The sequence below is a fragment of the Lynx rufus genome, unplaced genomic scaffold, assembly GCF_022079265.1.
Source record: "Lynx rufus isolate CCGP_SWC_20201006 ecotype Redwood Valley unplaced genomic scaffold, mLynRuf1.p SCAF_1, whole genome shotgun sequence".
Classification (NCBI taxonomy): domain Eukaryota; kingdom Metazoa; phylum Chordata; class Mammalia; order Carnivora; family Felidae; genus Lynx; species Lynx rufus.
This window is the reverse complement of record NW_025814823.1, coordinates 127072590-127097191: the sequence shown is the minus strand read 5'-3', so window position 1 is coordinate 127097191 and position 24602 is coordinate 127072590. Positions and strand designations below refer to the sequence as shown.

At 36.1% G+C, this 24602-nt stretch overlaps 1 protein-coding gene across 2 annotated transcripts in view; it reads left to right on the top strand.

The window, feature by feature from the left end:
- LOC124517391 (cAMP-specific 3',5'-cyclic phosphodiesterase 4D) overlaps nt 1–24602 on the top strand; it is a 54988-nt gene that overhangs the window by 11010 nt on the left and 19376 nt on the right. The window lies entirely within an intron of this gene.

The window sequence follows — 24602 nt, the reverse complement described above, 5'->3', positions numbered from 1 at the left end:
ACATAAATTAGTACCAGATGCGTGATGTTGGTTAATGTAAATGCCATTTCTCATCTTGAATTGATAGACTCAGAGACTATGGACTATGGTTAATGCCTTGCAAGACAGTCCTTTCTTTGGTAAGAATCCTGATCATTTCCACTTAAGCGTCTCGCTTCTGCTTATACACTTGGGTCTCAGAAATTTTAGCATAGTTTATGTTCACATTAGTCTCCTCTCATTTAAATTAAAAGTTTACAATGCACAGACAAAACCATGCGGGCCATATTGGTGGCTGTTAAATTATTCTCTTTCCTCCATACATATTTTAGCAACAATATTCTTATATAATTTTGTTCCAACTAAAAATGACATTTCTGAGCACTTTCTCTGCTAGCCTGGGAAGAAAGGATGTGTTTGTTGGCTTTTGCCTGTTAGGGAGTGTTCTGTGCAGTTTTACCCAGGGCGTGCTTGGGTTTCCGTCAGCATCTCTGGTCTGCTGTGCTGTAATCGCTATAGTGGCAGCCTCTGGCTTTTATTACTGGCAAGCAGTGCGCTGTGCAGACATAGGCACCATAATAGGAAACACCTCAGCCTGTCATAAACAGGTCTAGAGAGTAGAAGGCACAGGCCTGACAGGGCGTGTCCATAGCAACTGAGCAAAGATGAGCAAGGCTGCCACTGTGGAGTTAAGTGCAGGCTGATATCTGTCTTCTTCATTTCAGAAAAGAACTGGCTGATTTTAAGGCTTTTCCATTGTTGGCATAGCATGGTTTTGTTGCTTTTTGTGTTAGACCTAAATATGAATAAAGACATATTAAATGTCTTTAATAATAATTAAATAATACTCTCCAAAATATTTTGAGAGACTATATCCAAGTGTTTACCTTTTGTTGTTCTCCCTTAATTTCACTTGGTCATCCAATGCAAACCCATTAGGGAGAAAGAACAGACATTTCATTGCAATGGACAATTACTTAAAAAAAAATTAAAAAAAACAAATGATCATGCATCTATTTAAAGAATCATAAATTATACTAATTTTACAGAATTACAAAGAAAAGAGCATTTCTTAGTAAGTTGGCTTTCCATTGTTTATGCCTTTTTGCATCAAATTCAGGTTTTAGAAAAGGAGTACATTCTTTGACCAAGAGAGTTTCTATTTTATGTTTGCTTGTTTTTTTTTCAATCTTCAGATAAATAATGAACTACAAATTTAACAATGAATGGTGATGGGCTTTGTCACAAGAACTTCGATAAATTTCAAATTTGAAGGGGCTTTAACAATTTTCATAGAAGAGCTAAAATGCTGTCGTGGGTGCTTTAAATGATTTATGGGTGTCGTTTCATTATTTGTAAGGAAGCCTTATTTCACAAAAGAGGTTAAAGATTGCAAAGGATGCAAAAAAAGCTATAATTCTGTTAAAAGAGTATGCAGAAATTTAGATTTAGGAGAACTGAAGTTTTGAACTTTATTTTGGGAGATTTGCTCAGAGTCTTTTATAGATTAAGTATTCAGTGGATTTTTGCTGATTTGTTCCTTCCCTTTTTTAAATAAGCACTGATCCTCTTGTTTTTTTGTTTTTTTGTTTTTTTTTTGAGAATTTCAAGGCTATTTCAACAATATGCTCTGATAAGAATGAAACTAATTAACATTATCTTGGGCATAAACTTTGATTTTGTTCTTTGTTACATAAGTCATATATTCTCAGCATGGTCTCTTAGATCTCTAAAAGGGTAAGTGATAATTAGGTTACAAGAAATCCTAGGAATGTTTTACTAAAAATATTCCTTTTTTTAAGTTTATTTATTTTGAAAGAGCGAGAGAACATGCTTGTGTGTGCTAGCGGGGCAGGGGAGAGAGAGAGAGAGAGAGAGAGAGGGAGAGGGAGAGAGAGGGAGAGAGAGGAAGGGGGGGAGAGAGAGAGAAAGAAAGAATCCTAAACAGGCTCCTAGCTATCAGCCTGCTGAGCCCGACGTGAGGCTCATTCCCACAAACTGTTGGGATCATGACCTGAGCTGAAATTGAAAGTCAGACACTTAACCGACTGAGCCACCAAGTGCCCTTTATTAGAAGTATTTTATTTTTTTTATCATATATTGGGGAAAGTTTAGATTAATTTCTCCTGGAAGGTACTGTTTGGGCCTAAATCTTAATTTTTCTCTGTAGTGTTCTCGAGCAGTAAAATGATGAATGAGTACATATTAGAAGAGATAAAACCAAGAGCTTGCATCATTATAGATTGGAAGCAATTTGTTGCTTCAAAAGTATAACTCAGTGGAAAGATTAATCACTTTTTATCCCTTAGCTATATTTTCAAACATTTTAATATTATCACTTTGCTATGTATGAGCAGTCTTTGACTACAAGTGGTCAGGAAACACTGGTATGTAACTTAACTTTCTGATATAAGGTATGATCCTGATATACTCTCGTACTTCAAGCCTTAAATTTCTAACTTAGTCCCAGAAACAGTACACTACATGTCAAAAAAAAATATGTCTCATTTTTAAAGATATGAAACTGAGACTCAATTAGACTTATATAAGATCCGTGTGCTTGTTAATAGATATAAAGACACTTATTTTTCTGAATGTAGCATCTGGGGAAAGATGGGGAGATAGAAGAACAGGTGTTTGTTCTCAGGCTGCATTTTCAAAATATATCCAAATATAATTTTTAAATAAGTACTAGATTTCAAATAGCAAGGATAGTTTCAACAAAATATAATTCCTAGAGGGGAATCCTATTCTGTGTCCCTTGTTCTTTGCGTCATGAGAGGTTGGGTAGACAGGACCTAGTTTCTGGCTCCTAGAAAGAGTATGATAGTGAGACAGCATGTTAGGTTGGGAGTCAACCTAGCAAGCAGGTAGTTAACAGGGCACAGGTATAAACTGGAGGGTAATGGGGTCAGAGGGTTGAAAAGACAAACTGGCAAAAGCAGACCTGAGATCCTGAGCTGGAAGGGATTTGGAGAGGGTATGGGTATAATTGGATGGAATGAAGCTTGACTGATACTGGAGAGCGTGGCAGAAGAAGATATAGGATAAACTCAGGGAAGGCGTAAGCAGGGCTCAGGATTTTTAAAATGGCCTATTACCATGGTAATGTGGAGGTCTGTTTTCTTGGTGGGGGCAAAGTGGCGAGAGAAAAAAGACTTGAGGATAGAATGAGGAATGAAGACTGCAGGAAAGAAAGATAGAAAGATGACATTTTTGGACAGTTGAGGAAGGGGAGGTGTGGTCTAAGAAGGAGAAATCTCTCTGATTGGGCTCACCTAGGATGGGACTTTCCTTGGCTAGAGGCAGACTGATGGGTTCATCATGTTCCTGCCCACTTTCTACTGCAGGGTTCCTGTGGTGAAATCTGATTGGAATGAATTTTTGGGACAGCCTTGAAGAAAAAAAGAAATCCAAATGGATCATGGCAAGGGTGTGAATGGTTAAGAGGAGGACAGTCAGCTGTGGAGATAGTGACTAGGGCAACTGACTGGAGAGGGAAGATTTACAGACGAAGGGTAGCACATGAGGCTAGAGTCTTTTTTAGCGTTGGTAGCTGGCATCCTCTACTTCACCTGTTGCCTCCTTGAGTCATAGCCCAGTAGCAGCATGGGTGGATTGTCACATCCAAATGCTGGGCCATCCCCTAAGGAACAGGGTGCCTGGGGGTGAGGACACGGGGCAACAAAGTACAAGCTGGAACAAGGTGAAGAGAGACTGCATCAAAATAAGTATAGATTGGTTCACTCTAATATAGTATAAGTTATTAGATGCAAGAAGAGTAAAGTGGAACAGAATAGCAGGTGATAGATTTGAACTTTTATCTTCATTCTCCTGTAAATCTTTTAAATTCCAATGAGCTTAGCAATTCCTCTTCTGTATCACTCCACACTAGAGTTGTGACCTTGGGTAATTAAATTGCTTCATCTTCTCTGAACCTTTTTTCTCTGCAAATCAGGACTAACAAAATGTATCTCAGAGGCTTGTTGTACAAATTAGATGAAAACCTGACTAAAGTGCATTGAGTGGTACACACACATAATAGGCATATAAAGTGGCCTATCTTTAGTAGGGATGGGGATTGGGACTATTTTTAAACTTAAAAGGTGAACTTTATATGCTGCCATATAGGTGACCCAATGCAACTAGAGCTTGAATCAACAGGCCTGGGCAAAAGAGCTCACAGAGTGTGCCTTTGAAATCCTGATACCCAGTCATGGTGATTTATGGGCCCTCACTAGCTTGCATATGTGATGGCCCACTGAGTTTGTTTACTTTAGTTTTAGCTTGGTTACCTAGCACTCTATGATAGCATATTTTTATTTACACTCTTACTTGACTCCTTAATTATGATTACCTTGAAAGAATATGTGTGAAGGCAGCCATGAAAGAAACATTTATTAGTGTTGTGAGGGTCTCAGGTAGATCTCCATTCCACTCTGTCTAAATATTGGTACATTGCTTATGCTTCACTTCTCCCTCACCTTGGATGTCCTTCAAGACACCTCCAAATGATTTTTTGATTCTGTGAAATATTGAGAGTATGATTATTTACAAGAGTGTCAAGTATCAATGATATCAGGTAACTAGGTAACTCTTCTTGGGGAAGGTAGAAACAGGAACCAAAATAAACTCTTTAATCATTGCACAGATTTAAAATGACAATCTCACTGAGAAACAGAGGAGTGGATGAAATCACCTTGAACCTAATTTCAGCCCATGATAAAGTCTTAGTCATAAGTCTGATACTAGCCATAGCAGAGGGAGAGCAAATTCCCCAGTAGTGTAGTTGTTCTAAGAATTAAAAATGAGTCAGTGAATAGGTGATTGATCCCTTTCCTTTTTCTACTTACTGTCAGCCATTTTGCAGACAAATCAAACTTTGGTATGCTTAATAAAAGTTGTGGGTTTTTTTTTTCTTTTTTAATTCCATACATCCTTAGAGGTAAAAAATTTGTGAGATCTCCATCATTTTACAGATGAGGTATCAAGGCACAGGAAAGTTGAAGTGACTCAGAACAAAATAGTACTGTGTTGTTTTGGTCAAGGTTTTATCTTGTGACAAATAAAAATTTTTGTTGCTAGACATAAGACCCTGATTTTGCTCTTTATTGACATGATCACTTTTAAGTGAAATTTTTAGTTTATTATTTATGTTTTATCCTTGACCAGTTTCTAGACCAGATACCATTTTCATGTGAGAAATAAATCATTAGGAAGTTTTTCTGTTGTTTTTTGTTTTGGCTTCAGATAATCACAATCTGCTATTTAGGCTTTCACTAAGAGATTTTTGTTTTTGGCTAGTTGCTGTAGAATGTATATGTGCTCTAGAGGTTTTTAGAGACAAATGAGATTTTTGTATGTATGTTTGTATTCAAATAGGTAGATAAAATAGGTATATAAAAAGATAGATGATAGATAAAAAGATAGAAAATAGATTGATAGGCATATGGATATACAAACTAAAAATATAACTAGTCATGTAAGTAAACGTGTTGTGTGTTAATGAATAATAGCATAGTTCATGGTGTTCTGGTCCTGTAGGGAAGTTTATAGTGTGTTAAACACTGAGGACCAAATTAATTGGGAAACATCCCAGAAAAAAAGAGTTACTTAGGCTAGATCTTTAACGTGGAAGATTGATATAGATTGCTAACAAAGGAAGAGATGGCATTCCAGAGGCTAGATGAGGCTGGGTAGGATGGGGCACTACTGTGGATTTCTCTCTACTGTGTTTGTGGGAGTAGGCAAGTAGTGGGTGTTTTGGAAGAGTGAGCCTGCCTGAAACAGAAAGTCTGGTGCTGGAAACAGAGGTAGGTATGAGAAATGTAGACTTGGGACCACAGTGAAGAGTGCCTTCAGTGCCAGACTAAGCCATTTGCACATTATCCTCTAAGTCCTGAAGAACCCTCGTATTTTAAGGAAAATATTAGAAGGAAAATAACAAAATGATTTTATAAAGATAAGTCTGGTCGGGGCATAGATCATACTGAGGGGCAATAGTGAAAGCAAGAAGTGTCTGTTAGAGAATTAGGCAAGTAAGTGATGATAGACCAAAACAGGAAGGGATAAAAGGTAGGAGAAGGATTGTGTGGGAAGGAAGACAAGTTATCTCAGATTTGGGGTAGCAGGACTGCACGGAATAAGAAGAAAGTATAAAATTCTACACATAAACATATAAAGGATGATACCTAGAAAATTAGAAGCCAGTTTGAGGGTGGGGTGAAAGATAGCAGTTAAGTTTTTTGACATGAAGTTGAGGTGAGACCATGTATCAAAAGAAAAACCTTCAGTTGTCAGGACTAGATTGCCAGTAGTGGGACAGGACCTTACCTGGCAGTTGCCTGTGCAGAGTTGGTGGTTAAGACCTTAAGGGTCCTCTTTAAAATGGGAGTAATACTAGTCATCATAGAGTTGTTACTAGAAATAAATGAAATAATTCCAGGAAGGTCTTCAGCACTTCCACAACTGGCATTGTGGAAGCTATATAAAAGCCATTTTCTTGTCATGTTTTCTCATTATGCCACGTGGAAGTTCATACGTCCTAATTAATTCATATCCTTGATTTTCTGCCTATTAGGAGAGAGTAAGAGCCCAAGCTACAATTGCTCATGTTAAGCTGTTTATCACTGTTTAGAAGACCTAAGTTTTTTTATATGAAAGGTTAAGGATATTTACTACTCTTCTGCTTATTGCAATTTCTGTAATAAAATCCCTGAACCATATTTTGTTTTCTCTTGCTGTGTCCATAGTCAAATCAATTTTAGGGTTTTTTTTATAAGGCCTTTAGACCTTTTGAAAAATGGTATTAGCTTAATGCAAGCTAATGATCATTACCTCAGTATTAGCTCGGTGGTTTTTTTTTTTTTCTTCAATGTTTTTTTTATTTTTTATTTTTGGGACAGAGAGAGACAGAGCATGAATGGGGGAGGGGCAGAGAGAGAGGGAGACACAGAATCGGAAACAGGCTCCAGGCTCCGAGCCATCAGCCCAGAGCCTGACGCGGGGCTCGAACTCACGGACGGCGAGATCGTGACCTGGCTGAAGTCGGACGCTTAACCGACTGCGCCACCCAGGCGCCCCTAGCTTGGTGGTTTAAAACTAGTTTCACTCAAAGTGAAAAACTTACACCACAGTGGAGGAAATCCAGGAGAAGTGGATTATTATATATAAAGACTTGCAGGACTCCTATCTGTGTAGATTGGACTAAATGTCTTCAGTGGAGCTTTCCAGCTTGGATGTATTTCACAGAATCAAAGTTATGGTATGTTTGATGATCCCATTCCATCTAACATAATGCAAGTGACTCCTCTCATAGGGCATTAGATTTCACATATAGGTCAAGTACAGCAGAGTTTTTTTTGTTTGAGGGGGTTCCTCAACAGTAAAATAAACTTCATGTGTTTAAACTTTCTTGCACTTGATTCCTACAACTCTTCTTTTGCCTCTTTGTCATCCTCCAAATCTTTACCTCCCCCAGTCTCCTCCATGTTAGCAAATGGCACAAACATCCATCCAAGTCATATACTGATCAAACCAGAAGTCTAGGTGTTGATTCTTCTCTTCTCTTCACTTGTAGCACTCCATTCAAGTCTGGACAACTCTTCCTCACTGCTTCCACTCTCCATCTGTCTGCTCTGTCCTTCCATAAACCATTTTCCACAGAGACAGCTTTGTAAAATGTAAATCACATCATGTAACTCAGCACTTTCAGTGGTGTCCTGTATTCTCTGCAAGACTTACAAGGACCCACATGATCTTGCCTTGATATACTTGTAATCTCGTTCTTTATACCTGTCTTCCCTCATTCTGACTTTCCTTGCTGAGAATGCTCTGCCCTAGATCTTCTGGTTAGTTCTTTTTAATCCTTTGGATCTCGTGTCAGATACCACCTTCTCAGTGCAGCTTTTCCTGACTATTTAATTTACTAGTCCACTATCATGGTATCACATTACCCCCTTGTCTTCCATTCAGTATGTTTCTCATTCATTTATCTTTTTGCCCCAACAGTTCAAGATTTACATGCTTAGGAAATTCTTCTGTGTTTATTACTATATCCCCCATTCTGGCACAGAGTAGCTGTTTAATAAATATTTGTTGAGTAAATAAGTAAATGACCATTCTAAAGCAGTTTGTTTTCTGATATTTAAAGCCTGTTGCTTTCCACCAGAATTACCTATTTTCTTTTCTATTTTCTGTTTTTATTTTCCTGAAACCCTGGTATTTTTGTTTGTTTGATTTTACTTGTTAGTAAATGTGAAGAGAACCAAGAGTTAGGTAGTAGAATAAGTTTGAGAAATACTAGGTTAAACAAAGTAAAACAGGGTTATATATTATGGTCCTTGGCAAAGCCTTTAATATGCTAATGTACACCATCTCCAAGAAGGTTAGCACTATGTCAAAAGTTTAACTCTCAATGTCTTCTTTGAGAATTATCACATCGGACTGCTGTTCTTTGTAACACATTCTAAAAATTGCTGCCTTAGACAAAAACCTATCATAAAAGATAGGGAAAGAGATGCTATATTGACTACAAGGAGGCAGATTTACACTAACTATAAGGAGAACAGGCTATCAAACAAGGACTCAGGAAAAAAAAAAACTATGAAAAAGTAATGGAAGGATTCAAAAAGAACCCACAGCAGTTGGGACTATTGGGTTTTCTGCAAACAGCTCTTCCTGCTTTACTGTATTTTTCTGTCTCCAGCAGCTCACACAGTGCTTAGCCTAGAGTGAACATACAGTAAATAATCTGTATTTGACTATTGACTATTGAAAATTGACTATTTATTGATGAGTGAATAAAGGTGGCCCAGGATCACCATTAAATCATTAAATTAAGATCAGTTTGGTTTGCTTAAGAAAGCATGAAAATATCTAATGTATTTAGGAAATGTTTTGTTCCAAAGAATTAAAATCTCAAATACTAGTATTTATGAGGATATTTCAATTGTTATTATATTGCCTGAATACTGTGTATAACTAGGAATTTACCATATTTTGCATTATTCAAAGTTAAAATAGACTGTAGACAAATATATGCCTTTTTTTCTGGGATATACTGGTGGAGCTCTTAAAGTAAAAATGTTATTTTATCATATGTAGCTATGCTTGAGATTTTGGTTTTTCATTTTCTTTAGGCAAAGTTAAGCAAATTTGGGATTGAAATAATTGAGTAACGTTACCTAACATTTTTAGAGTCAGATTTTGAGGTATAATTTACATAAGGTAAGATGTCCACTTTTTAGATCTAGTTGAGAATATTTTGACAAATGTATGCAATTGGATAACTACCACCTTAATGTATATGTAGAGTATTTCATCACCCAAAAAGAGTTCTCGTGCTCCTTTTGTACTCATTCCCCTCCCTCTACTACTGTCCCTGGCAAGCAGTGAATGTCGTATGAATAAAAGCATATAGTTACAAAGAGCCTTTTGTTAGTGGCTTCCTTCACTTTGCATAACGCTTTTGAGATTCATCCAATAATAACACTATGCATGTATTAGTAATTTATTTCTTTTTATTGCTTTCTAGTTTTTTATTTTATGGATATACCACAATTTGTGTAGTCATTCATCAGTTGGTTGACAACTGGGCTATTTGCAGGTTTCAGCTGTTATTAATAGAATTGCTATAAACATTTACATCCAGGCTTTTGTATGGACATATGTTTTCATTTCTCTTGGGTAAATAATTAGGAGTGGGACTGCTGGAACATGTAATGAATATAATTGTTAACTTTATAAGAAAGTGCCAAACTATTTCCAAAGTCTCTGTCCCATTTTGCAATCCTACTAGTGTTCTATGAGGGTTCCATTTGGTCTTCATCCAAGCCAGCATTTTGTATTGCTCGTCTTTTTCATTTTAGCTATTCTAGTAAGTTTGTAGTAGCATTAGATTTTGATTTTAATTTTTGTTTCCTTAATGACTAGTGATGTTGCACATCTTTTTATGTGCTTACTGATCTTTTTAAATTGTAAGGATTTTTATAAATTCAAGATATAAATCTCTATCAGATACATATTTTATACCTACATTCTTCTCAGTCTGTGGCTTGTTCTGTTTTCTTATCACTGTCTTTGAAAGAGAAGTTTTGATAAAGTCTGGTTTATCATTTTTGTCTTTTATATGCTCTTTTGTGTTCCAAGAAATCTTTGCCTAATCTTTGCCTAATCACACATATTTTCTGCTGTTTTTACTTCTAGAAGTTTTATGGTTTTGGGTTTTACATTTATTTCTAGGATCCATTTTGAGTAGCTATATACTAATATGGTGCAAAATAAAGGTGGAAGTTCACTTTTTTGTGAATGGATGTCCATTTGTTTAAATTCTCTTTGTTGAAAGGAATATGGAGCCTAAGTTTTATGACTTATAATTACTTTAAAATCCACAATACATGTGGATAAAATAAAAGATTAAATATGTATTTCTAGAAATCTGCCTATTTGCTTTTTTTATTATTGCCTTAGGAGACAAGTATTCTCTGTTTAAATTATTTTTCCAAAGTATACCACGAAGTACAGAGGGAATATTAGTAAGTATTTTATGGTGATTATGATGGCCATCATAAGCATGGAAAATTGGTGTTGACTTAGGAGAGTTTAAGTAAATTGAGGGTCCTAATTTTCCCTTTAAGTAGAAACTCTATATTCATACAAGATTATTTTTGTGGAGGTTTCATTTATGTGAGGTCTCTGCACCCATTCATTGTCTTAATTATTCTTCATTGAAACAAAAGTCCTTTGTAGATGTGATAATGATGGTGGTAGTGGTAGTGGTTTCCACTAGATTTAGTCAGTAGTTGTGAACATAGAAAAATTTGTATCTGGCATATATGATTCATGTTGAATCAAGAATTATAGAATACTATGCCAGGGAGACCATGTAGAAGCAGAATTCAAATACAGCTATCATCAGATCAGTTTGATGTTATTTCAGCCTCAGAGTACCTCTCAACAAAACTAGAGTTTCCCTTTTATTTTTTAAATTATTATTATTATTTTTTTTTTTACTTTAGAGAGAGTGGGAATGGGTACGAGGGGCAGAGGGAGAGAGAGAAAGAATCTTAATAAGGCTCTACACTCAGAATGGAGCCCAACTCAGGGTTCGATCCCAAAACCCTGGGATTATGACCTGAGCCGAAATCAAGAGTCAAATGCTCAACCAACTGAGTCATACAGGCACCCCTACAAAAATACAGTTTCTTGTATTGGAATTCCCTTTTTCAGTAAATGTTAGAGGTTTTTCTTATTTTAAATAAAACTTTGGTGAAAATTCTCAAATTAGGTTAATTGCAAAATGATCCTTAGCCTTTTCAGATAATGATTCCATTTTTAAAATCAACCTGTAGTTCCTCTTAGTCTCAAGCTTCTATAATATATGTAAGATATGTTTTTGTTTTCTGAAATGTGATGACTGTTAGGAACAGAGCTGTTCCTTAAATCGTGTTTGGATCCATTATCACTAGAGGGCAGTAAACACAAACCGATTTTCTGGATTTACTCGAGTTAAGGTGGTTTTTGTAATTAGCATTCATCAGAGAAAGTGTAGTTTTTATAATGTTAGAATAGATTTAAAATTCTGTTATTTAAAATATAGGTTATAGATGAGTTCTAGATTATTGCCTGCCCCTTAAACTTTTTATAGTGAAAACAAAGGAACACTGAGTGATTTTAGAGACACCGGTGTGCAGTAGTTATTGTATTTAATATTTGAAGTTTCCTCTTGCCTCAGAATTCTTCAGGGGGCATTTAACAACAGGATTTGCATATGTTAAGCTGAACAGTATTGGATATGTGGCAGCCCACTTCACACAGATTTGCTTTTTGATTAATAACAATTCCCAGAACTTTGATCTTAAGTAGAAATATGTAAAATCAATATAGATTGATTATAGAATAAAATATTTTCCGAAGGTGTTAGTCCTCTTAAAAACAATGTATTTCCAGGAAAATCCCTTAGGTTGTAGAAATGTAAAAGTCACCGGTACACTTATTTTAAATAATGTTTCTTGAATATTTCAAGCAAAATAATACAGTGTACAGCTTAGAATCTATTATGTTAGTAAACATATTGTTTATAGACTCTAGGCTAACTACAGATTAATCCCTAAATTGTTTTTGGCAATTTAGAATGTTCTGCAGCCAGAAAGCCTGGGTTTAAATCCCGGCTCTGCTACTTGGCTTTGCGACCTGGGATAAGACACTTGACTACTGAGCCTCAGTTCCTTCGTAGTTTGGTTTGTTTTTCTTTTCCCCTAGTCAAAAATGTATCTTACCCCTCTTAACATCTGTTGTAAAGTTGTAATTCCAGCAATTGTTAGTGTATCAAAGACTTGATTCCATCAGCAGAAACTTAAGTAAATAATCCAGAAAGGTTGATTGCTTGAGGTATCATTTGAGGACTGAGAAAATGAAGAATAAAAGAGGAGTGGTATCCAGAGATTTTGAGGAATATTATTAGGAAAAGACAGAAAAAGAATATATTTTTAATTTCAGTACAGGCACACACACATTTGTATATACAGTCATTTTGGTGTTTGAGCATAGCAGACAACCAGTGAAGAAATATGGATTCTAGCTCTGTGCAACAACATCTGTGTTTCGTTCATGGAGCATCCCACATGTAAGTGTTCACTGTCCCACTGTCCCTTACATGTGAGACATGTAAGCCACTTTCTCACTGTCAGGTGAGGCTGCCTGTCTCTGGTCACAAGCTTCCTGACTTCGCTGCTTAGTATGATCCACCCTGTCTGGAGATCCGACCACAGTGATAGTAACAATGGTTCTTTAATTCAGGATATTGCAAAATGAGTGCAAAAAATAAGGATAAGCTGGGATGCCTGACTAGCTCAGTCACAAGAGCATGCAGCTGTTGATCTCAGGGTCATGAATTTGAGCCCCATGTTGGGTGTAGATAATACTAAAACTATGTAAATAAATAAACTTTTAAGGATAAGTGATTCCACCCCTAAATTCATGCCATTTATCACAGAGTTTGTAAACACGTAATTCTATGACAATCTATTCATACACTATGAATAGCAAAGACCTGGCCTGATATGTCAGCCTTGTCATATCCTGGGCAGGTTATTGACTGTTTTAGAGTACCTGTCTTTCCACTGCAAAGGGATACTAGCTATCTAACCAGGATGTTTCAAAGGTTAGTGTTAAGATATATAAAGTTCTTGTTGCATAGTATGTGCTTAACAAATGCTGTACCAGGTTACACTTTCCTCACTAAAATTGTCAGAAGCTAGGTCTGATTCTAAGAATTATATCTCTCTGACCCCATCCAAATTTCTCCTCTGGTTTGTCTAGACTTTTTCTGCCAGCTACTACTACTGTGGCAAACAGAAGGAGCATCTAGTCGGTCTCTCATAAGGGGAAAAATGAAATGAATTTTAATGTAGCTCAGAGCTTTAGAAAAAAATGTTTCTTACTCCTTACAAATATGTAAATCTTCTTTAATACTTTTTACCTGATGTTACTGTAACATTACTACTATTATTATCATTATTATTATCGCCTTTACTGCACTGGATTAGGGGTTTACAGTTGAGTCTTTTGTGCTTGTGATTCACTAATTATTTTGGAAAGTATAAAGAAAGAATAAGGTATCTTCCTTGCCCCAAAGACCCTCTACCCTGGTTGAGGAGGCAAAGTTGAGGGCAGTTTAAGTAACTGGAACAGTGATTCTTAACACTGGAGAACATTTAGGAAATTTCGGAGTGCACTGATTGTGGTGTCCTGCTGGCATTTCATGGGCAGAAGCCAGGGATGCTAGGTGTCCTGGAATATCTGGGATAGTCCTTTACCAAGGAGGAATTGTTTTGTGTCCCAACAAACCATTCACATAGGCAGAATATTCACTTACGATATTCTGAGTCTGGAACACAGCTACTTTTTACTTTTAACACAAAATGGTTTTTTTACATGATTTTAATCCACACTAATTTTTTCAGTAATGCTACCACAGTGTATACTGAAAGAGAATTGTACTTTGTTACATATGAAACCTTTCAAGAGTCATTCACCATTTTGGAAAAAGATTGTTTTTCTAATACAGTACTCCTGTATTCGTTTCCATGTTGCTATCACATTCATGCTAATTCTCCATATATTGGAGGAAGCAGAGCAAACACTTAACAGAACACTTACTGTTCTGAGTGCTTTACATGTATTCCCACTTAATCCTTACAGCAACATGTAAGGTAGCTTCTATTATTCTTTTCACTTTCCAAGCAAGTAAACCAAAGATGAAGTAAACCGAGAAAGTTGAAATAACTTTCTCAGGGTCATACAGTTAAGTGATAGTAAGATCTAAAGTTTTGACTTGTTTTTTAATATACCTGCGTACAAGCATTTGTATTTTGCAGTGTTTAATATAATTTTATTTTTCCTGTATGTTACTGATAAGCCATGACACTGGATTCTTTTAAAGTGTCTATATAGGAATTATTTAGTATATGTAGGTGTATTTAGTAAAGTGTGTATGTTGGAAGAGTATTTAGGAATTTTTTATCAGGATAAAAATACTTGTTAAAAATAGAGGGGCGCCTGGGTGGTGCAGTCGGTTAAGCGTCTGACTTCAGCCAGGTCACGATCTCGCGGTCCGTGAGTTCGAGCCCCGCGTCGGGCTCTGGGCTGATGGCTCAGAGCCTGGAGCCTGTTTCCGATTCTGTGTCTCCCTCTCTCTCTGCCCCTCCCCCGTTCATGCTCTGTCTCTCTCTGTCCCAAAAATAAACGTTGAAAAAAAAAATTAAAAAAAAAAAATAGAAAGAAGTAACTTAGTTTTAAGTTAGTCAAAGAATAAAATAGATTGATGGATGGATAGAAAGCATAATTTGGATTTAAATAATATTTGTGTGGCATGCCTTGCTCTTTGGAAGCACACCAAGCATGCTCTCTCCCATCTTAGAGGTTTTGATCTTGGTGTTCCCCTCATTTGACTCCTCTCTCTCCATTGCCCCATATATCCTTATGACTTTCTCCCTCCCTCTCTTTCTTCAGATCTCTGAGTATATGTTGTCTCATCAAAGAGACCATCCCTGGGCACCTGGGTAGATCAGTCGGTTGAGTGTCTGACTTCAGCTTGGGTCATGATCTTGCAGTCCATGAGTTCGAGCCCCACATCAGGCTCACTGCTGTCAATGCAGAGCCTGCTTCAGATCCTGTGCCCCTCCCCCACTTGCACACATGCATCCTCTTTCTCTTTCTCAAAAATAAACATTAAAAAAATGGCTATCCCTGATCATTTTATAATATAGGAACTGACATTGCTAACACGCCACAGCCTCTTACCCTTTTTTTTTTCTCCATTGTACTTATCACCACATGACCTAGTATATATATGCTGACTTAGTTGTTCAATGCAAGCTCCAGGTAAAAAACCTTTGCTTTGTTCACTGCTGTGTCCTGTTATCCATGACAGTGCATGGCATACAGTAGGAGCTTAATAAAGTATTTATGAAATACAGGAGTGAGTGCAGAATAGACTTTGGAGAAGGGCTGAGATATTTGGCCTTGAGATATACTTTGAATGACTTAAATCTGACTTTTTCTGTAAAAAGTTTAATGGAGGTAGAGGAAGAGAAAGAGGGTATTCTAGGCAATGAATTCAGTGAAGGTAAAAATAGATATGGGACTGTCTGCTAAATCATAGAGCTGAGTGGAATACTAGCCTTTCAGGACCAGAGCATGGGTATAAAGAGCAATTGGATTTGGGCTTGGAGTTGGGGATTAGGGTCACAGGTTGTCAATCTAGAACTCACATGGATGTGATGAGGCAGGTGATGCCGAGTGATTAGGTGGTAGCTTTGGAGCCGCAGACTGAGGCTGGCTTTGAGAAAAATTGGCCTGGCGGTAGAGATGAGTATAGAATTGGAAGGAGAAAAGCCAAAGAAGAAGAGTTAAGCACTTATAAGGACTTAGGGTTTTGGGTCTGAGACAAATAGTGATGTGATGCAGTTAAAATAAAACATGATATGTTACACACACACACACACACACACACACAGGATAAGCCTGGGAGTTTAAAAAACTATCCCATAGTGGGATAGTTGTTATAATCCACATCATTGTTTGTATCATCATCATCACCGTCTAATATCTGTTTGTCACTATGTATCAGATATTTTAAGTGTTCTGCATATATAATCTTATTTTGTCCTCATAATAACTGTTCTGGTTATTTGTTGCTATAAAATAAATCACTTCAAACTTAGAACTTAAAATATCAATTTGCTAATTTTTTATTGTTTTGTGGGCCAACTGGGCTTGCTTAAACATTTTCACTTTGATTCCCTCATGTGTTGTAGTCAGATGGCAGCTAGGGCTAGAGTCATCTAAAGGCTCCACTGGCAGGATGAGTAAGATGGCTTCTTCACTCTCAGGTCTGGCTCTGGGGGAATGGCTGACAGAGCTAGAGATTGTCCAGGCACACATCTGCTCTCCCTGTCTCTCTCTCCCTTCCACCCCACTCCCTGCCCCCACCTCTCTTCAGCCTCTACCTAACATTAGCATGGGCTTTCTCATAGCATGGTAGTCTTAGAATAGTCAGGCTTGCTAGCGGGGTGCCTCAGGGATCCTAATAGCACATTCAAAGTAACCAAGGTGAAGACTTCAAGACTTGTGACAGCACTACTTGTTGGTTATAGAAACCAGCTCAGATTCGACATAGGGTAGGATGTCTCATTAGGAGGCATCTTTGGAGACTAACTACCCTAACAACCCAATTTTACAGGTGAAGAAACTGATACGCTAAGAGTGAGATCATTTGTCAAAGATTATGCACTAAAGGATTTGATACAAAGCCTATGTACTTAGTACCTGTATGAACTTGGAAAATCGTTTTCTCTCTCTAGGTCTCACTTTATGTGGAAATCAGGGAATTAGAGGAAATGATATTGAAGATGCTTTCCATTTCTCTCAGGGTTTAAGCCTATCGATTTAGATTATAGGAGTGGGGATGGGAAGGAACAGACTAAACAAAAAGGCATTTTATAAAAGAAAACTTGGTAGTAAAGTTGACGGAGGGAAGGTGATACAGATGGGGAACACATTAGGGTTATTCAGAGATCCTGTTAGATGATTTATATTAAACACCTAATAGTGGCTGACTCACATGAAATGCCTGTTGAATGGTAGCAAAGAGACAAAGATTTCAGTCTGTGATACTGGGAGAAATCTCAACCCACTGACTGAAATGAGAGTGGTTATAATAGGAACTACTTAAAATCAAAAAATGGATCCATCAATTCTGAAAAAGTTTGTGATGAGTAGCAGGGCATTTGACAAGGGAGGGAACTTACAAGTCACTTGGAAATACGGTGCTGAAATTCAGGTTAGAAGCAGTCACCGAAGAGCGTGGCCTAGGACAGAGTCTTGTGAAGAGCGTGGCCTAGGACAGAGTCTTGTGGATATCCCAAGCTAGCGGATGAAAACAAGAAAGCAAAAAGGCATGGTCAGAGGAGTGGGTAGAAAACCAAAGCAGTTGACAGTCCTGGGATTTGAAGGAGATTAGAGAGAGTACATCACTGAACACTTGTGAGAAGTTAAGGAGAGTGAGAAACAAGGAAACAGGAACACCTTTTTATTCTGAAGGCAGTTTTAGTGACCTTTTGGGGGGGGTTAATTTTTTTTATTTTTGTAAAGGATTAAGAGGAATGTGAGAAATTAACACAACAGGTGTTAAGTGCAGCTGAAGACTTTGGACGCCAAGGATCATTACACCTTCAGAGAGGCAGAGTAGAACATGGATGTTTCCTGCACTATCTAGAACAGATAAACCAAATGCAGGAAAACTGAAAATTGACAATATCAGCAAGTCACAGAAGCACAAATCAGTTAAGTGTGTTGAGATGGGGATGAGGTAGAACCAACAGAATTTTATGGTAAAATAGAGTAAAAGCTAGACTTTCCTCATTTTTTTATCCACAGGTCTTCTTTAGTATACAAGGTACAGAATAATATGACCCCAAATCAAATAGAAAAGATTGTTTTCTTTGAAAAAATTTAAATTTCTTATTTAAGTCTCCTTACAAAAGGCATGATTATTCTTGAGATCAATGTTGTATTCCTCCAAGACCCCTGTTAATACCTTTCTTAACTTTGTGAGCAGTCATAAAAGTGTTCTCATCTGGTCAAAATACAGATCTTGAAATCTGTACACCAAACTCTGCATTCTTTAACTATACACAGTGCATTAGCTTTCAGTCCACCCCCCACCACCAGATTCATGATAAATTATACCCACTTTTAGATTTTTAGGGTTGTGGAGCTCAGACACATGTAAAAATAGAAACAAAAGGAGCTGAGAACAGCCATGCGCCACGGGTGAGGAAATGTATCATTCCCATTTTTAAATTCTGGACATTAATTGTATTTTATAATCACAGTATGCTTTTATGTTGGATGGAGGGAGAACTTTGGTTATATCTGTGTCACCAGGGGGAAGCCACTTGTCTTGGATTTGAGAGAAGGGGGTAGTTAAAATGCCTAATGGCCATTTTCAAACCAACTTTTATTTTGAAGGAAGCGAAGAAGTCAGAGAATATTAAAATGCATAGAAAGGACTCAGAAAAGGTTGGAATCCTTATTTAAGAATGAACTATGAATTTTGAAAAGTTTTATGGTCTGTATTCATCACTGGGAGAGGGAAACCCCATTCATCTTTTCACACGGCAGCCTCAGCTGTAGGGATATCATTATTAAATGGCGTTTAGCAGAGGTGAAGAGAAAAACCTCCTCCCCAGAGATTTGCCCCTGCCAACCAATCAGGAAGCAGCCTGCTCTGAATCCACACCCCCCTGCCCTGATAGACCCGGGGATGGAGTGTGATTGGTGCATAGTTGGGCTTTTATGGGAGGGGTTTCTTGTCACTCTTCCTGGCTTCCCCGCAGTTCCTTATTTGGTAGCTTTTGACAGAACTAGTCTTTCTTGCAGCTAAGCATCTTGACATACATTATTCATTAAGCCCTGGAGCTCAGGGAGAAAAAGATGCAGACCCTTAGATCTTTAGATATTTCTTTATCACATGAATTTTCTTTATTCAGAATAGTTGTAGAATTCTGTTCCATTCTGGAGTTTTACAGATGGCATGTGTTCAATGGGAAGACGGCTGGATGGGATCTAATGAAAGGCTTTCTTATGTATACTTAATTACCAAAAATCTTCAAAAACCCACACTCTCTGTGGCTTGCGGATATTGTTAAAGTATCAAGGTTTTTGAAAATATACATATTTTAGAACTAATTGTCTCTTTATATAATCCATCAAAAATGCCTGAAGCAAACTATTTACTGTCAGTGTCTTGGGGCTACATAAAGGTAAGATTTATTTAGCTCCTAATTGCTCTGATTACATAACTGATAGTTTTAATAAATTACTATGGCATTAAGCTTTAACAGTCATTTATTTTTTTCCCTTAGATGTGAGTTACAGAAGTAATGTGTGTTTTTAGTGGTCAAGATAAGGAGAAATTGTATAACTTTTATTAGCTATAGTTTGCATGTTAAAATATCTTTTCATTGATTCTTCGGTTTGTCATGTATAGATTTGAATTGTGCTTTTAAATATGAAGGTAATCATACAAAATTAATGGAAATAAATTACTGGGACAAATTAATTATGCTAGTGTATGGGTTCCAATTCATATGTAGCACTTAAAGTTTATAAAAATTAATTTGTGGCTCTTCCTAAAAATATATCACTTTGACCCGATGAGTGTTCTTTTTTTTTTTTTTTTTTATCTTCAGATACAAAAGCTCTAGGTGACATTAAAAACTGACATTTCTTAACTATTTGGTATATTATTAAAATGAAAACTGGCTTATCTACTTGTAAAACTTGAAGAAATATAAAAGTTCATATGATAACTTTTGTTAATCTCAGGAAATGAAGTAATACATTGAATTTACTAAGATTGTATTCCTTCTTGGCAAGCCTCATGCCTGCCTCATGATAATGCTAGCCTGGCGATCCTATCTCTGGAATAGAAGCAGGAGGTAGAGAAACGTTTTTCAGTCCTAAATGAAGCATCACTTCAGAATTTGAAATCTATTCTTAAACATTTGAGCCAATCACAGTACATATTTTTAAGAATCCTTTTCTGTTACTTTAAGGAGTCTCAGATTGAAATATTTTTCATTTTCTTTGTTTCTTTTTAGAGGAAAATATTCTTCTTGTTGTGAGATTTACTTGCATTCTAAGAAAACTTACTTCATTTTTAGTTATCCAAGGAGTCACGATTCCCCACTTCCTCTAAAATCTATGGATGGCCCAGATATATTTTAATTGTTTTTGAAATGTACAGACTTTTATTATTTGAATTTTGTTAGTCATTTTTTGGTTTAAGAAATTTTTAGTATGGAAAAGTATGGAAAGTAATAAAAGAAAATCCCATAATCTCCCTACAACTCATCTCTTAGCTTTTAGATAGCTCATATTTGATATGTTTTTGAAGGGCTTCATATTTGTATTATGATTATGAACAAGACCTCCAAGAATGTAAATAAATAATTATAGTGCTTATCTTTTTGAGGAAAATTTTTGCTGGTCCACCTTGTTTATGTTTTAATAGTATACTGCTAAAAACACCTAAGGACAAATATAAATATATTTATTCTTATGCATTTTGAAGGATTTCTTTTTATACAGCCAATGCAGTGCTTATTTTAGCTTTTAATGCTGATATACACCAAACTTGCAGTGTATCACAGTGCAGCATTTTCAAATGATTTTTAGTAGAATATTGGTTGGGATGGGGTGGGGCGGGGTAGGCATTTTCTTAATGTTTGACCTTTACCACCTTCTTAATTATACACTAAGAGAATATAAAATGCAGCCAGTACATTGGCATGAATACAGAATTACAGGGATTATAGTTAAGAATACTTTATATGGAAACCAATTTGACAATAAATTTTATATTAAAAGAATACTTTAATTTTTTTTTATTATTTAATCTTGCTTCCTCAGCAGTCTTAAATGTAAAACATAAATTGGAAAACTGGAGTTTAAAAGCAAAATACAGAACTTATTTCAACTGCATTTTCAGCTTCCTTTATGCTTTACATGCTGCACTCATTCTGATGCATAATGAGAACAAAGGATTTGAAAGCTTTCACTTAAATCTTAATCTTTTTTTTCACTGTTGGAACAATAATTCCATAGATTATTTTGTACTATTAAAGCAAAAACAATCAGAAGAACTCATCAGCAGCAAATATGTCGAGGTCACTTTTTAAAATATCTAAATGCTCAATTAAATTGTTCTGCATTTTCCAACCAGTTTCTTTTTTCTTTTGTAAAATCAGTTCTTTTATCTCTTCTAAATCTGTAAATTGAGAACTGTAACAATGTTCTAGGAAAACCACATTTTATTACCTTTTCTAATCATTTTCCTCATGATAATTTTGTATAGTTAACCTAGTAAATGGTATGTAGTTATCTTAAAGTGAGAGACATTCCACTTACGTTTTAAAATGATTGTTGAATCGTTCAGTGTATTGTTCTTTAGCACAGCCAACCACACACTCCAAAACCATATTGTAAGATCAACTACCAGTTGTGAAAGCATTGATGGTAATTTTTGTGATTATTAATTTAGCTTTCCTGAAAATTTTATATCAACAGCAAAAAAAAATGGGGGGGGGGAAGCAATTTTAATTCCTTTTAGAAAATGCTCTTCTAACTTAATGACTCTTTGAAAACTGTCTTTAATATCCCATACCCGTTCCCTTGGGAAGAAAGAGAATTGTTTAAAATACTGTCTATTGTAATCATGTTAGGAGGAAATGTTGCCTTCCTAAGAGCACCTGACAAACCCTGGTAGAGATATAGGTGTGCACTGAAACGTTTCTCCACCCACCCTTCTGGGTTTTGAACAAAAGCATAAGAGTAGTCTTGGAGTATATGTATATGATGCAGATACAATCAGTAGATAATGCAACCTGAAATTTATCCATCTGTAGAATAGATTTCCTTTCACTGGTGTTTTTTGCCTTAGTTATACCTGTAGTGACTGGCTTTTTTGAGGAATTACATAAGTGAACTGCCGGAAAAATTAAAATTCATTATTTATATTATTCCAGAGAATCCAATAATTTGTGTAGCACACCTGCAGTTACCATGTATTTTTTCTGCAGGGCATATATGGCAACATATTCCTTATACCAGGTTGCTTGCAAGTTAGAAGGTAGTTTTATGGAAAAACTGGGTCCCTGTCTAACTTTTCCAATTGTACCCTCCCCGACTCCCAAGCTTGCATCATATTTTACTTACATGGAGAGAAATGCATGGAGGGCAGGTGGACAGCAGCTGCTGTAGAGACTGAGAAGGGGGGCCAGGAATAGCTGAAAGCCCCTCATAGCCCCCCACCTCCTCTATAAAATAGACTTTGCCATGCAGGCAGTTGTAGCATGGACAATTTCAGTTAAAAGAGATATTTCATTCAGTATATGTTTTAAATGTTTAGCAGACTCTCTTTGGCCTTGTTTTGCCTAAAGAGTAGATTTTTCTGAGAGTTAATTTCATTAATTAAGCAAGGATTTACTTGTCTTTGGGCCTTGCATGTTGAATTATTCTATTTTTGAATCATGATGATTATCTCCTATGTTATTAATATCCCAAATTACTTTTGGGAATGGGTAGGGAAGCTAGATATTTCTGTGTATTTTTTGTGGGCATAACTATAGCTAAATCTTCGATCTGTCTTGGAGTGATAAAAATCAGGTATCTATAAAAGGCCCAGTGACCTGGGAGATAGAAGGAACTCACTGAGGAGCATCTCCTATGTGCCCGGCAAAAAAAAAACAAGACACTTTCTATTAACTCATTTAATTAGTTAATAGCTTATAACTTTAACTCAAGAAAATATAATATCATGAAAGATGGACAGAAAATGTTTTGAACACTATCATAAATGTCTTCCTGAATATTCTTAGGAGGCCGCCAGTTTTTCCCAGGATATCAGAATGTATAATACTGAGTGAAACCAAGCAGCAGCCTGTTTTGTATACTGCCTGATGACAATTTAAAATATATACATATAAATGTGAGAAATAAGACATAGATGGAAATATAGGTAATTATCTATGGTTATGAGCATATTGGCATATACATGATTTCTAATTTTTTCTATATAGCTTTCTAGATTTTCAGTATCATGTATGCATTTTATAATTAGAGACAAGTTATTAAGAAAATACATAAACAAAAAAAATGATCTTTATGTTCCTGAGTTTGAGAATAAGCTCCTTAGACCTGTAAATTAACAACCAGAAAAATTTATACTGATTATGGTCAATTCTTCAGTTTTCTCTACAGGAGAATATAAATATACATTTCTTACATTCAACAGTCTGTTGAAATATTTTTATTGATCTTTTGTGATAAATTCCTGTATCTAATCTACATGGTCAATAAGATGGACTTTGGAAGTGATTTGCCAAATTATCTTGAGTTAGGACACCTTGGTATAAATTATCCAGGGAAGCACGTTTTTTTTTTTTTTCTTAAATTCTAATAAACTCAATACGGTGTTAGAAATTACATTTCAAACATCACTAAATAGTAAAGTCACTACTCTCTTTTTTCCTAGATTTAAGTGAGAATTTATGGTGAGATTCAAAATTTTTTTTTCTTTTTTTTTTTTTCTTTTTAAATTTTTTTTTTTTCAAAGTTTATTTATTTTTGGGACAGAGAGAGACAGAGCATGAACGGGGGAGGGGCAGAGAGAGAGGGAGACACAGAAACGGAAACAGGCTCCAGGCTCTGAGCCGTCAGCCCAGAGCCTGATGCGGGGCTCTAACTCACGGACCGCGAGATCGTGACCTGGCTGAAGTCGGACACTTAACCGACTGCGCCACCCAGGCGCCCCGAGATTCAAAATTTTAAAGGCTACTGAATATTAGAGTAAAATGTGTTTTGACTTTTTTTGATCAAGTATCTAATAGTAACCCACATAATAGAAAAAAAATTATTGGTTCTGTTAAGATAAATATTAAGGCATATTTAAATTAAAGGCCCATTTGGGCTATTTTGGAAATCAAAGGGCAACACTTTAAGAAACAGCTGATGGATGGGAGAGCATGAAGTCTTTGAGAATTTTGGAATTGGGTATTGCCATGTGATTGTTGTAAGTTAATTCCAGTGTTTTTTAGGATAAAATAGTCACCATGGCATCAATAAAATACATTGTGAAGAAATGAAGTTGCGTATTGAAAATGGACCTGTTTTGTATTTATGTGACTTTAGAGATATGGATTGGGAAATCCCATGGATGCTGAGAAACAAAAAAAAATCTTATACCTTCTACTTGGAAAAACTTTAAAAGGAAAAATGATATACTTATCAATTCAGATATCTCACTTCTCCATAATTCTGAAAGAGTACTCAAATCTATTCACTTTTGCTTTGGGGTAAAAGATATTTTAACCTCTGACAAGTATACATACTAACTTCTGCAAATGACAAATTAATTGATAAATCATGTTCTGTTGTGTGGCAGCATATTTTGTGTTTGTAAGTTAGGGGTTTTATTCCTTCTCTAAATACTAATAATACACCTTAATTTTTTTTCCTTTTTTTTCCCCCCTTAACTAATGTCCTTGAGTGTCTAA